Source organism: Lolium rigidum, chromosome 7, assembly GCF_022539505.1.
Source record: "Lolium rigidum isolate FL_2022 chromosome 7, APGP_CSIRO_Lrig_0.1, whole genome shotgun sequence".
NCBI lineage: Eukaryota > Viridiplantae > Streptophyta > Magnoliopsida > Poales > Poaceae > Lolium > Lolium rigidum.
The window spans coordinates 97,892,668-97,908,536 of record NC_061514.1 but is presented as its reverse complement, the minus strand read 5'-3'; the positions used below and the strand labels follow the sequence as shown (position 1 = coordinate 97,908,536).

Here is a 15,869-nt window from a genome sequence, read left to right as displayed (position 1 = left end):
CACAACAACTTCGTGGTACAAAGGGAATTAATAGCACACGGTAGAGGTCGGCGGAGTTTCAGAAACCAGTGGTACTAGCAAAAGGCTCTGTTTTTTTTTTTGATAAATCATCATCTCATGATATTTTAGAAGGCTGTAAAAAAATTGTTTCTCAATTATCACCTATTTTTTCATTAATTTGGAAAACTCTTAAAATTGTTTCTAAATTATGTATTTTCCCATGATTTATAGAAGGATTTAAAAATTGTTTGAAATTTTTCACCTACTTTACATGAATGTTAGAAGGCTTTCAGATTTTTTACAAATTATCTTTCATTTACAACCCTCGATGACCGTCATCGAGAACCCTTGCCTCTATCCCAACGGTATTTTTTACCATGAACAATAAGCGCTTTGCTTTTGCATTATAGAAGAGGAAAAAACAATTCAAATTGGTAAAACAAGACTGTCAAGATTAAAGAAGAAAATACAACTCCACCCAACGGTGCCAGTCTACCGGCTATATGTACTATGCCACTAAAGGAAATCTGGATTTCACAGTGTGCCTAGAGATTTGCCGTGAGCATTATGGGAAGCTCACGGCGAACATAAAGCACATGGGAAATCAACGAAGAAACACACGGCTAAACAAGGCTTATGGCAAATCAGATAAGGGCATGTACAATGGGGTTGATGTCAGCCTTCTCTTAGAGATGCCACGTCAGATTTTTGCTTAGTTGGAGGAGAGAGAATGAAGAGAGAGAAGACTATCTTCCCTTAACTAAGGGATCATCTCTTACGAAATAAGAGAAGACTATTTTCTCCCTTGTATCACATATGTCTTCCCTTAGCAACAAATTTCCTACCAAAACTTAATTATTAATATTAATTGCTAGAAATGGCAGTAAGAGATAATGCGTTGTATGACTTATATCTAATGTCTTCTCTAGCTGATGTAGCGGGGTAAGAGAAGACATGCTTTTTCTACCATTGTACATGCCCTAAAAGCTCATGGCAATAGACGGCAAGAAAACTGCGACAAGCATTTGCCTTGTGTTTTTATGAAATCCTCAAGGCAAATTACTGGGTTGGGAAAAAAAATGCTTGGGCTGCGAGGGCGCCAAATTTAGTCATGTTGGGCTGCAGCTAGCCCATGTAGGTATTTAACGTGAGGATTAGCGGGCATGGAAAAAATTCTCTTTTTTCCAATGGAATTCTTAAAATGTGTTTAATTTGAAAAAATCATATCTTATAATCTGTAGTTCTGGACTAAAAGTGTTGTATATGAAAGCCTATCAGAAAAATATGGAGAATCAATTTATTCTAATATTTTTTATTGGCATGATCTTAATCTTAAAATTGTTGATGGTTGCAGGAGTGCCCGGAGGGTATAGTGAAAGAAAAACGTGAACATAAACAAGTGTTACCAGCACATAGTTTAAGAAAACAAGAAAGTTTAAATAGACGGTAGTGAAACCATAGTAGTTAAATGTAATAGTCCAACAAAATCAGAACTGCGAAAACAGAAAGAGATTTATAAAAAGTTAATCCACATTTCTATACACAATTAGTCAACTATTTGACGTGGAGGAGGCTGGTATTTGTCAATTAACACAATTTATGTTTAAATAAGCAGTAACATACATGTAGAGCATATATATGTGTTCAAAAGGTTAAGAAAAACTAGCTTTTCACACGCATCCAAGAGTTCTGGTTGGCTCCGCATGTCTTTCACCCATTCACTCCTCTGCTTGTTGTTATTGTTGCCCTTGGCATATACTATCTGCTTCCGTAAGTAATCACAGCTTCCGACCGCTTCCTTAATGTTCCCTTGCTTTTGCTGCTCTACAACAACGCATCTTTGCAAAGAAGAAGCGTCCATTCTAAAAAGAAAATAAAACTAGTTATAAAATGAAATTAGAAGATATAATCATCAACATGCTTAACTAAGCAAAGTAAGTACATATTAAGTCTGCTGGTTTGACCTTAATCTTAAAATTGTTGATGGTTGCATCGGGCATAGTGAAATACAAAAACGAACATGTGAACATAGATAACTCGCAATCGCAGTAGACAGGTGTTATCAACACATGTTTTAAAAAAATAAGAAAGCTTACATAGACGGCAGAGAAACCATGGTAGGCAAATCTAACAGTCCAACAAAATCAGAACTATGAAGATAGAAAAAAGTTATACAACAATTAACCTACATTTCTATGTGAAAGTTCAGAGATGTTAAACCTAGAGGAGGGTGAATAGGTTTCTACAAATTTTAATTCTTTCTTTGCAATATTAGGTTTTGCGGAATATAAAGGTGAGCCTAATGCAAACTAGGTGAGACAACCTATATGATGATACTAGTAACTCGATCACGAAGGCTCTCACAGGCAATTATATCACAAGTGAGGAGTTCGGTTGGAGATAACCGAAAGCACGCGGAGACGAGGGTTTATTCCCGTGTTCCCTTCATTTGCAAGAAGGTACATCACGTTTGGAGGGGTGGAGGTCCCACGAAGGATTACCCAACGTCACGAAGGCTCACCCTATTCTCCGGAGCCTATCCCACGAAGGAATAGCTCACTCACTTGTGGTAGACTTTGAGGTAGCCTCCAAACCTTCACAATCTTGTCAGGAGCAAATCCACAGTCCGGATGCTTACGGACCTCTTTTGCCCACCTAGGGTTTCCAAGGAACCCTAGAGAGCAAGTATCTTGATGAATACAAGGGGAAACAAGATTTAGCTTGGTAGAACAGTAGATCAGGTCCTCCTCTATCTTTTCCCTGGAGAGATTTGAGTTTGGGTGGAGGAGGAGAGAGATCTGAGGCTTTTGATGTTTCTAACAATGGAGTATGAGAGAGACAGAGCTCAAGAACAGCTTGTAGTGTAGTGCCTAACTATTCAGATGTAGGAGAAGGGGTATTTATAGTGCCACTTGAAATATGACCGTTGCAACTTGACACCTCAGCTTTTTCTTCGAGGAACCCGGTCAACCGGGCCTGGGACCGGGCAGTCCGGCGCAGGGGCCGGTCAGACCAGGCTAGAGGCCGGGCCATCCGGTCCAAACCGGAGCTGGGACCGGGCCATGACCGGCGCAAGACTTTTCCGCGCAGTAGTGGCCTCCGGTTGCCACCATAGCAGGTGTCGGTTGGCGTCGGGGCATCCGGTCCACAGCCCAGTACGACCGAGCGTATGACCGGACCAGGCCGGTCCAAACCGGGCCTGCGACCGGGCCATGACCAGGAGGGTTCTGTGTCTTACAGAACATGGCCCCGGCTGGCACCAGTCCAGGGGCCGGTCGGCGCCGGGCTGGCCGGTGCCAGGGCCGGCCTGACCGGGCCAATGGCCGACCAGGTGCTGAAGAACCCTTCTTGATTTTTGTCGAAGTGGGGGGGGGTATCCCTTTACCTTCTTGTTCCATTGATACACCATTATGCCTCTTTGGCTAATACCTGAGATTAACCTTATAGACATGTATTAGGCCTAGCACGGTGTCATTGTTACCAAAGTAATGGATAAGGGTAAAATACCCTTACAATCTCCCCCTTTTTGGTATACGCTGACAAACCGAGCTAGAGTCATATATAGATATTTATGATAAGCTTTAAACCTTGATTCCATATAAGATATTAAGACAACTCCCCCATAATGTGTGCACTTGGAGAATTTGCGTTTGAATGCAAAGTGCACCATTTGTGAAATATGAGAAGCTCCCCCAATATCTTTAGGAAACAAGCATGGTATGGACATGTGTATATCAAGATATATAAGCATAAAGCATAATCATCCTAACATAGAGATTAAGCATACAAATACTCGTCCATACATGAATTATTCAAAGTAGCAAATGGTTCTTGGAATGAAAAAGCAAGCAAATAAGCACAAGCCAAATAAGAAGCAAGTAAAGTATCAAGCATGGCTTGTGCAATCAAGGGACACCGTGATCCTAGACTCTACTCTCTTCTCCCCCTTTGGCATCGGAACACCAAAAAGGCGAAGAAAAGAGTAGGGATGCTAGCGCTCCCATCAATAGAACTCTGTCCCAGCGGGTGGAGAGCCATCATCACCATCCTCGTCATCATCACCCTCATCATCATCATACTCTTCATTGTCTTCATCATTATTTTCTTCTCCATATCCACCAGCATCAGGATCCTGAGCAGATCTAGGGGAAGACCACCATGAGCATACATGGAGAAATCAAAGTTCTGGAGCATCTCATCATCAATGGGAGGCATCTCCCAAGTTAGTGCAACTACAGGCTCCATCTCAGGTCCAGCTGGAGGAGGAACAGGGTTATTTCTTGCAGCCATGAACTCATTTTGGCGCCTCCTGGTCTCCTGATTCAAGGCAAAACTTTGATGAGCAACATCATTGGTATTCCTACACATCTGCAACAGGCTGGTCAAGAAACAAGAGGCACCGCGCTTGGGGCGCCTAGAGTAGCTGGAGCTAGCTGCAGGGTCATGTCTTTCCTTGGAATGACGCTCAGAGGGCATCATTGCTGGGATTTCCGGTCTAGTGTCCTGTGAAGGAAACTTGAATGGTTCCATCTTTATCAGTTGATCCTTCTTATTGTTGGGAGAAGGCACCACCTTATTGACGAGCTACTGAATATACCGAGCATAGTTTGGAGTCATTCGGTCCCGAACAGAACGCCTCAGTTCACAGTAGAGGAGGTCACAACCATCAATAGTCCTAATGTTCTCAGGACGGCAATAGTACATCAGATTAAGGTGGTAGGCACGACATTCGCTTATATCTCCTGACTTGCTAATGAGATTCTCACGGAACAGCTTGGCAAGCACAAGATAGGAGTAATACATCCCAGAGATAGTGGGAGGGCCAGTTGTAGGTTCCGACGGATAGCAAAAGGCAATGTCCCCATGAGTGAACTTATCCCGAGAGTGAATCTTAAACCCATGAGCACGGCCACCACCAAATCCCATGGCTTCACAGAAGTCAAGATAGTTGCAAGAGTACTTCTCTTTACCAGTCATACAAGTCATATGTCGAGCGGGATCATCATGAAAGAACACGCTGCAATGGAATTGTTGTACAAGGATTGGACAATAGTACCCAGCTCCCTTTTCATCACCGGGCTTCAAGCACACAAGATCATACAGCCCCATATTCTTCAAGGTATCAACCACAAAGCGGTACTTGGTGGCTTGATGCATGGTAAGCACTTCCTTGTTGATGGCCTTGGGCATCACAATGACACCATTCTTCATACACTCTCTAGAGTTGTAGAAATCATCCCATAAGCTCACTTGAGTGTTGGTCCAGAATAACCTATCCCCACCAGTGTAAGTCCGTTCCTCGAACCGATAAGGATTCGCCTCTCTAATTCTTCTCCAATCAGCAAGATGTGTTGTGCCCACGTTTATTGTTGGCACTCTCTCAATAAGATCATCATCTTGAGCTGCATGCTTATCTTTCTTTCTCTTGGCAAATGTCTTGCTTCGAACCCAGTTGAACTTCCTGGACCAGTGACCTGAGCTGCACTGGAAGGCACGCGAGAGCTAGTACGGCATCCTGGAGGCCTTTCATGCCTACCTCTCTTGGAAACAGTACCACGGCCATCATCACTTGAACCACCTATGAAAGAGCAAATAGAGCGAGGGTAGCAGTGGGATAAGTGTACATGTCATCAGAAATAAGGAGGCCAAAGAGTATAGCATATGTTCAAGTGTCTTGACGAATTTATGCGAAAGACTGGGCTACCCGGCGTATGGTCCGGTCCAACCGGACGAGAGACCAGACTGGCCGATCTGTCATTCGGTCGACTGGGCTACGCGCCGGACCGGCCGGTTGACCGGGCCTGGGGCCGGGTGCTGTCGATTTGTTAAAGTTTTCCCAGAAATTCGACCATAAAATCATGCAAAAACTCATAAACATGAACATATACTATAGCATTGTAGAGTGGAACATGTGCACAGTGGTGTGAGACACTCTAATGGAATGAGGACTTTACAAATCCTAACCCTAACCCTAATTTTTTCTCAAATTTCCTCAAAAATATGCAATGTGTGAGGAAAACGAGAAGGAGAGGAAATAGAAGAGGGATTTACCCGAAGACATGGTCCTCCTTGCTCAAAGAAACAAAGAGAACAGCAAGAGAAGGCTTGAGGGCCAAATCCTCAAGATCCCCAAGTGTGGTTTGAGAGAGACCAAATCCCTTGGTGGAGATGATCCAATATGCCCGATCTATGGTGGGGTGAAGTTTGAGAGGATTCTAGTGGTGGGAAAGCCCTAGGAAGAGGTGGGGATGAAGGAGGCGACGCTCATAGAGTCTATGGTGGAGGAGGGAAGTGAGGAAGAAGAGCACCAAGGGGTAACCTCCTCCTCACTTAATCAGTCGCACGACCGGCGCGCCGCCCGGTTGACCGGGCCACTGACCGAATGGCCCGGCGCTGAGGCCGGTCCGACCGGACCAGTGACCGACCGATGCTTCTTTGCCCCGTTTTTCCCCTCTTCTTTGTGCAATTGTGTGTGTATGCTCAGAAGATGACATGTACATATAGATAGATAGATGTATGATGAGATGAGTATAGACATGGGGTAGGAAACACAAGGTTTTCTAGGCATACCCATTGGAGTGAAATCCAAACAAGATGTAAATAACAACAATGGGCATGATTCGAAATATATCAAGAATCATAAATCTTTTTGAAATAGTTTTTGCAATAAGATCATTTAGCCTTATATAGTCAAATCAATTTGAAATTGAGGCTTAATGAGGGGCGGGGGATTACTCCCCTATGTTAAAGCACAAATGTCATGAGACCTCGAAGAGACATGCTTGGGTCCATATAATGACATTGGGTCTATTTATGTTGCACACATAGGTATACATCATACCAAGACAAGGTAAGATGACTATCCCCATATGCGCTGCGCCTCTAAGCTAGATAGCAAGATAAGTGCAAGAATATAGTGCAAGAACTTATTCAATCTTAGTTTTCAGGATCAAGAATACCAAGTTCTCCTCTCAAGTTCACAAACCGGGCTTCATCCAAAGGCTTAGTGAAAATATCCGCCAATTGGTACGCTATCCCCACATGAGTGAGATCAATGTCCCCATTGGCAACATGGTCACGTAGGAAGTGATGGCGAATGTCAATGTGTTTGGTGCCACAGTGTTGAACCGGGTTATTGGCGATCTTTATTGCACTTTCGTTGTCACATAGAAGAGGCACTGTACCAAGAGACACACCATAGTCTTTCAAGGTTTGCTTCATCCATAACAACTGAGTGCAACAAGATGCCACGGATATGTATTTGGCTTCGGCGGTGGATAGAGCGGCGGAGTTTTGTTTCTTGGATGACCAACTCACCAATGACCAGCCAATAAATTGGCAAGCCCCGGAGGTAGACTTCCGGTCAACCTTATCACCGGCCCAATCGGAATTCGAATATCCAATGAGTTCAAAGGTTGACCCCTTTGGATACCACAACCCGAGAGTAGGAGTAAGAACAAGGTATCTTAGAATACATTTGACCGCCATCAAATGGCTCTCCCGGTGTGGCTATCCGCGCCGGTGTTTATTGTGGCTAACGCCCCGCTGCCGCCTCACCTGCCGCCGATGTACAATAAAGAGCACCCCCTCCTTCCTCTCGCCACGTTCCCCATTCCAATCTCGCCACACCTCCTTCCTTCCTATCACCTCAGTGTCAATGTCGTCCTCCCGCAAGAACATCCTCGCGGCGAACGGCTTCGGGCGCGGCAGCCTCATGGTGGCGGAAGCGTGGGCGTTGTACCGCACACGGTACCCTGTACCGTTGGGCATGCGTCTGCCAAGCAGCGGTGTCTGGAGGATGGCTGATGGCGTGTAACTCAAACGTTCGTTGGGAACCCCAAGAGGAAGGTATGATGCGCACAGCAGCAAGTTTTCCCTCAGAAAGAAACCAAGGTTTATCGAACCAGGAGGAGCCAAGAAGCACGTTGAAGGTTGATGGCGGCGGGATGTAGTGCGGCGCAACACCGCAGATTCCGGCGCCAACGTGGAACCCGCACAACACAACCAAAGTACTTTGCCCCAACGAAACAGTGAGGTTGTCAATCTCACCGGCTTGCTCGTAACAAAGGATTAACCGTATTGTGTGGAAGATGATTGTTTGCAGAGAAAACAAGTAAAAACAAGTATTGCAGCAGATTTGTATTTCGAGTATAAAAGAATGGACCGGGGTCCACAGCTCACTAGAGGTGTCTCTCCCATAAGATAAAAGCATGTTGGGTGAACAAATTACGGTCGGGCAATTGACAAATAGAGAGGGCATAACAATGCACATACATGTCATGATAAGTACAAGTGAGATTTAAATGGGCATTACGACAAAGTACATAGACCGCCATCCAACCGCATCTATGCCTAAAAAGTCCACCTTCAAAGTTATCATCCGAACCCCTTCCAGTATTAAGTTGCAAAGCAACAGACAATTGCATTAAATATGGTGCGTAATGTAATCAACAACTACATCCTTAGACATAGCATCAATGTTTTATCCCTAGTGGCAACATCAATCCACAACCTTAGAACTTTCTCATCACCGTCCCGTATATCAATGGAGGCATGAACCCACTATCGAGCATAAATACTCCCTCTTGGAGTTAAGAGCAAAAACTTGGCCGAGCCTCTACTAATAACGGAGAGCATGCAAGATCATAAACAACACATAGGTAATAACTTGATAATTAACATAACATGGTATTCTCTATCCATCGGATCCCGACAAACACAACATATAGTATTACGGATAGATGATCTTGATCATGTTAGGCAGCTCACAAGATCCAACAATGAAGCACAATGAGGAGAAGACAACCATCTAGCTACCGCTATGGACCCATAGTCCAGGGGTGAACTACTCACTCATCACTCCGGAGGCGACCATGGCGGTGAAGAGTCCTCCGGGAGATGAATCCCCTCTCCGGCGAGGTGCCGGAGGAGATCTCCGAATCCCCCGAGATGGGATTGGCGGCGGCGGCGTCTCTGGAAGGTTTTCCGTATCGTGGCTCTCGGTACTGGGGTTTTCGCAACGGAGGCTTTAAGTAGGCGGAAGGGCAACGTGGGGGGCCACACGAGGGCCCCACACCATAGGTCGGCGCTGCTAGGGCCTGGGCCGCGCCGCCCTATGGTGGCGGCACCTCGTGGCCCCACTTCGACTCCTCTTCGGTCTTCTGGAAGCTTCGTGGCAAAATAGGACCCTGGGCGTTGATTTCGTCCAATTCCGAGAATATTTCGTTACTAGGATTTCTGAAACCAAAAACAGCAGAACAAAGCAATCGGCTCTTCGGCATCTTGTTAATAGGTTAGTTCCAGAAAATGCACGAATATGACATAAAGTGTGCATAAAACATGTAGATATCATCAATAATGTGGCATGGAACATAAGAAATTATCGATACGTCGGAGACGTATCAATGGCCGTCAACAGGATCGGCGTCCCGCCGCCACCGCCGGGAACCGATCGCTGGAGGGACACGATCAAGACCCCGTGCGCTCCCCTCAGCAACGAGGCGCACGCATAGTATACTAATAGTGCCCGCACCTTGTCCTAATTAGCTTGGAGTACCGGATCATTGCAATACACATGTTTTAACCAAGTGTTACAATGGGGTACCTCCATGCCGCCTGTACAAAGGTCTAAGGAGAAAGCTCGCATTTTGGATTTCTCGCTTTTGATTATTCTCAACTTAGACATCCATACCGGGACAACATGGACAACAGATAATGGACTCCTCTTTAATGCATAAGCATGTGGCAACAATTATTATTCTCATATGAGATTGATGATATATGTCCAAAACTCGAAACTTCCACCATGAATCATGGCTTTAGTTAGCGGCCCAATGTTCTTCTCTAACAATATGTATGCTCCAACCATTAAGGTGGTAGATCTCTCTTACTTCGGACAAGACGGACATGCATAGCAACTCACATGATATTCAACAAAGAATAGTTGATGGCGTCCCCGTAAACATGGTTATCGCACAACAAGCAACTTAATAAGAGATAAAGTGCATAAGTACATATTCAATACCACAATAGTTTTTAAGCTATTTGTCCCATGAGCTATATATTGCAAAGGTGAATGATGGAATTTTAAAGGTAGCACTCAAGCAATTTACTTTGGAATGGCGGATAAATACCATGTAGTAGGTAGGTATGGTGGACACAAATGGCATAGTGGTTGGCTCAAGGATTTTGGATACATGAGAAGTATTCCCTCTCGATACAAGGTTTAGGCTAGCAAAGTTATTTGAAACAAACACAAGGATGAACGGTGCAGCAAAACTCACATAAAAGACATATTGTAAACATTATAAGACTCTACACCGTCTTCCTTGTTGTTCAAAACTCAATACTAGATGTTATGTAGACTCTAGAGAAACCAAATATGCAAACCAAATTAGCAAGCTCTAAGTGTTTCTTCATTAATGGGTGCAAAGTATATGATGCAAGAGCTTAAACATGAGCACAACAATTGCCAAGTATCAAATTATCCAAGACATTTTAGAATTACTACATGTAGCATTTTCCAATTCCAACCATATAACAATTTAACGAAGAAGAAACTTCGCCATGAATACTATGAGTAGAGCCTAAGGACATACTTGTCCATATGCTACAGCGGAGCGTGTCTCTCTCCCATAAAGTGAATGCTAGGATCCATTTTATTCAAACAAAACAAAAACAAAAACAAACCGACGCTCCAAGCAAAGTGCATAAGATGTGACAGAATAAAAATATAGTTTCAGGGAGGAACCCGATAATGTTGTCGATGAAGAAGGGGATGCCTTGGGCATCCCCAAGCTTAGACGCTTGAGTCTTCTTAGAATATGCAGGGGTGAACCACCGGGCATCCCCAAGCTTAGAGCTTTCACTCTCCTTGATCATATTGTATCATACTCCTCTCTTGATCCTTGAAAACTTCCTCCACACCAAACTCGAAACAACTCATTAGAGGGTTAGTGCACAATAAAAATTAACATGTTCAGTAGGTGACACAATTATTCTTAACACTTCCGGACATTGCATAAAGCTACTGGACATTAATGGATCAAAGAAATTCATCCAACATAGCAAAAGAGGCAATGCGAAATAAAAGGCAGAATCTGTCAAAACAGAACAGTCCGTAAAGATGGATTTTATTAGGGCACCAGACTTGCTCAAATGAAAATGCCCAAATTGAATGAAAATTGCGTACATATCTGAGGATCACTCACGTAAATTGGCTTAATTTTCTGAGTTATCTACAGAGAATTAGACCCAGATTCGTGACAGCGAAGAAATCTGTTTCTGCGCAGTAATCCAAATCTAGTATAACTACTATATTATAGGGGAACCAACATCATTTTTCTGGTAATTTTGGGGTCTCATCAGAATTAAACTCGGGCTGACACGTAATCTACTTTCGGCTGACCTTTTCATGTGTGCGATTTCGGTGCCGAGTAAGATTTATGTGGCTATGTCTGCTTCCGGTCCTCATTCTTTTTTTTCTATTTTACGGGTGGCTCTAGCTGACATGATATACAGATCTGATCTGCACGTGCGGTTGTGCGTTGTGTTGTTACCGCTTTGACTAAATTTTAGGCTGTTTGTCACTGCCGCGTGGCCTTTCTCGAGTAGTCCTCATCCTCTTTCTCGAGTAATCCATCCATGTCGCTTGGCGTCCGGCGGCTAGATAGGCGGACACACACACGGAGCGGCAGCGATGGCCGGCGCATCCTCGGCTCTGCGGCCGCCGCCACCTCCTCGGCTCTGCTCCGTCCGGCGCGTCTTCGGCTCTGCGGCTGCCGCTGCCTGCTCGGCTCCGCGATGGCCGGCCGCGGAGCGGCAGCGATGGCCGGCGCGTCCTCGGCTCTGCGACGGCCGCCACCTCCTCGGCTCTGCTCCGTCCGGCGCATCCTCGGCTCTGCGGCTGCCGCTGCCTGCTCGGCTCCGCGATGGCCGGCGCGTCCTCGACTCCGCAGCCGCCATCACCTCCTCTGCTCCGCGGTGGCCGGCGCGCGCGGTTACTTCGTCACGGCGAGCGGGAGCTGCAGTGGCTGCCGGCGTGGTGAGGGCCGCAGCCTCGCCGGCGTCCAACTTCTATTAGCGACTGCGATATTCACCTTCCTCGCCAGCGACACCACGAAAGCAGCGTTGCAATTGGCGGCAGTTTCTTGCGCCATTAGAGGTCGTCGCGGCTCCTGTTGTAGCGACCTAATCGAGCGCCTCTGATCTCTCTCTCTTTTCTCTCTAAAGGCCAAAAAGTTACAAGGCCGAGGAGGAGCTTCAGGTGCAGCTTCAGGATGACGGACTCCACCGATTTGGGTGCTCCTGTGATATATTTTGGAGGAAACGTTCCTGATGAGAAACAACCATCGGGTATGCTACTTAATTTTTGTCTCTCTTCTAGATTTTTGTGATTTGTTTTTTCGCTCCTCATGGTGTTGCTCTCGATCTGTCCGTCCTGCAACTCTGTGGTGCCAGCACCGCTGGTGCCTGTATGGATTCGGTGGTTGTTGCCATCTTCTGCGTTTTAGGCCTCAACAAGAAGATGAGTCATGGGGAACGGTAACAGAAAGGTAGAAAGAACGAAGCCATGGATTTATTCACTGCTATCATGGGTAACGGTTTAGCAGATGATCTTGCTGATCCTCTTATATCCATGAGGGACAATTATCTCCTTTTTCTTCCATCATTTGCCTTTATACCAGTCCCTGCGAATGTTAAACCTGCAAGAAGTGACATTCATCACACTTCCACTACATCTACATGACTCTGCAGGTACATTTTTCATCTTAAATATCATCTCAATCCTTCATGGCCAATTGGTCATACATCGAACTTCTCCAATTTTATCAAGTTAACTTTGTTTATAAACGAAAAGGTTAGTTTATATTTACCAATAGATGATACTGATTATATGTTTGTAATACTTGGGGCTGTAGATTTTTTTCTTCACATATTCTTCTCTATATAGATCCGTTTGATGCTCTATAAGTTTATATATTTAACTACATGCCAACGGAGGAAAGTTTCACCCATTTTTTCTCAGTTGATCACATCTTCAAACCATTTGTTGATTAGGGGGATAGGAGTGAATATAAATGTGTGGTTTGCCAGGATGACTTGATTAGTTCACAACGCAAACCTGCTATGAACAGATTGGATTGGAAATGTGCATTATGGTACTTCAACTATTTAGATCTCAAGTAATATTATTCTGCGCTGCTGCACAGCCCATAATTACTGTGTATCAATTTGAAAGTCTATAAAAAAATTATATCCGTAACTGCTCTGACTATACACAAACTGAAACTTCAGAATATTTTAGTCGTTTAGGTCCATACACGTATGCATCAACTAGATAGTATTATGAAATTTCATGTGAGGTATGGAAGAAACGAGTTTACTATCCTACATAATATCTTTTCTAAGTATGAATGTATTTAGCCAGCATAACACAAACCTCTCTTTCAAACGGTTACAGTCATTTGGAACATCTGACTGTCTATTTGATACCAGCAGAAGCATTTAGGCCTGATAGTAATGTTGGGGTCTTCTGTTATTGTGGGATTGTTATGTTCTTTTTCTGTAAGTTAAATATAGTTGAAGAAAGGTATAGGAAATTTATGCATTGATACTACATGGGCATGACCAATAGATGCCCGTACAGATGGCACGCTAAGGAGTATTTGTACCATTTAGACAGAATTAACTTTGTCTTACTCCGACTTACAATAAGCTCTGCTTAGAGATCTTGATTTTTTTCGGTCATGAGAAATAATTTTTCTGTCATGAGATATAAATATTTCAATTTAAATGCGGAGAAGATTTATCAGTTTACCAGCTTGGCCGAGCTACTGAAAATGTTGCAAACTGGGTTACTGGCTTCCCGGAAATAATTCAGAGGCAAGATGCAAGCACAAGTATCAGTAAGTGATCACTTTTCCTCGATACTAGCTCATATAAAAGTTGAACTTTGTGGGGGAGCGGTGTTTTGGAACATGGGTGCATATGCTCCCTATATTTTGAAATGCATCTTACATACATTTTAAATTTTTTAAAAATTTGAAACTAAAAGTTTGCACGTACATCTTCACGTGCTACGTTCTCACAAAGTCGTTTCATAATAAATCGACTTATCATGTGACGTGTGTAAAAAAGACAAATTTCAGTGCTAAAAATAATGCTTTTGACAAGATAAACTTTCTCTTTTTTATATAGACCACACAAAATATTGGTTTTTCGTGAAACTTGACGAACGCACGTATATTATGGAGATGTACATGTAGAACTTTTTGTCCAAATTTTTCGACATTTCAAAATATGATTTTTTGGTAAAGGGAGCATACGCATCCGGGAGCCGAATTGAATTTCCGACTTTGTGGCCAACTCTTACTACCAGGTTTCTTCGTTCCTCATACTCTCTTGGGCTGGCATCATAGAGAGGGTAGCTGGAGGTTGTTTTAACTTGGTATCGACTGCCGCAATCAGCCTTGATGTAACAGATGGGGACGGTGCACGACCTGGAGACAGGAAACGTGATATATCAGAAAGTAATTGACTGTTCATGGTAAATCTCGCTGCACCCTGCATGTACAGGTATGTTCATTTGTGTTATACTTTGCAATATACATATGCTGTGTAGTCAAACAAGTAGTTCGTTGTTCCTTTGTTTCAGAATGCATTCTGAGGCAGTCTTTATATTTTGTAGTCAAACAAGTAGTTTCTTTTTTGTACTTCGTGTTGCCCTGTGTGGTTGTAATCAATGTACTGAAGACTATCTTTTGTCTCATATGTCTTTATATTATTTCTTATCGTTCTAATCAGTTAACTTAGTATTGAGCCATGGTCTATATATATTTGTTGCTTGCTTTTCTCTTCTGATTTTAATTCATTTATGTGTACGCACAGAACATTACTCCCACGACCATGCAAGGAGAAGATGAGCCCAATGCAGCACCTTCCCCTGCCGCTCACCATGCCTTCCAGTAAGGACAAAAATCTGCGCCTGTCCTCGCTTCCCCGTCCCAAACTGCAATTCCGGCCATTGATCACTGGAGCACCCATCTTACCTAATCTGCTAAGTAATAAGTACCAGCGTACATCAGTACCATCTCAAAAAAAAAAGCGTACATCAGTACCATTAGCTGATCTGCCAGTTAGGTAGCTCTATGTAATGAAGTAGCAATGTAAGTTATAGCCCTAGCTCATATAACGGTTATGTCACACGATCCTACTAGCTATGTAATCCTGTAGGAAAATATATAAGGACGAACAGCTAATTCGTGTACTCTTCCCACATGTATAACTTCTTAATCACGTCATGTAACTATACGCAATGTGTTGTATCTATATAAGGACCCACTTTTCAGATTTCAGAACATAGTTATGTTAAGATTGAGCGGGAATGTTAAGATAGTTAGGCAAGAATCCTAACCATCCTTTCCTAACTATATATTCAGGAACAGAAAATTGACATATAAGGAGACACTTTTCAGATCGCCGCATGAAGAGTTGTTGAATAGCCTGATGATATGATAATTGTATAGAGGAGACTGCTTTGCTCATACTTCATACTGTATTCAGGTTAACATACAACTGAACAGTCAATATATTGGGTGGTATATTGGGTGAATCTTTTTATGTCCAGCCATTTCGATACTTTGATCATAAGCATATATATATTTTACATGTGCATTTCAATGTCACGGAGAACCTCTTCCTCGGTAGTGAAGCTTTGTGACTTGGACAACAATGTAATTCGGCTGTTGGTTTTATTACTAGATATGACACGAAGAAAATGGTAAGTTTAAAAGTATTTGTTATCCCATATAAAATACTTAAGCATTTGGATCTCTATATGTATTAATGCATTTACTTGCTTTATCTTA

General features: G+C 43.5%; 1 long non-coding RNA gene across 2 annotated transcripts; it reads left to right on the top strand.

Moving 5' to 3' along the window:
- Positions 1 to 12,466: 12,466 nt before the first annotated feature.
- On the top strand, positions 12,467 to 15,655 carry LOC124674926. Of its 2 annotated transcripts, XR_006993102.1 has the most exons (4): positions 12,467 to 13,907; positions 14,381 to 14,577; positions 14,890 to 14,966; positions 15,441 to 15,655. It is a non-coding gene; the product is annotated as an uncharacterized LOC124674926 (long non-coding RNA). The 2 variants fall into 2 exon arrangements; XR_006993101.1 differs by having other exon boundaries at positions 12,474 to 13,907; positions 14,890 to 15,655.
- Positions 15,656 to 15,869: the final 214 nt, after the last annotated feature.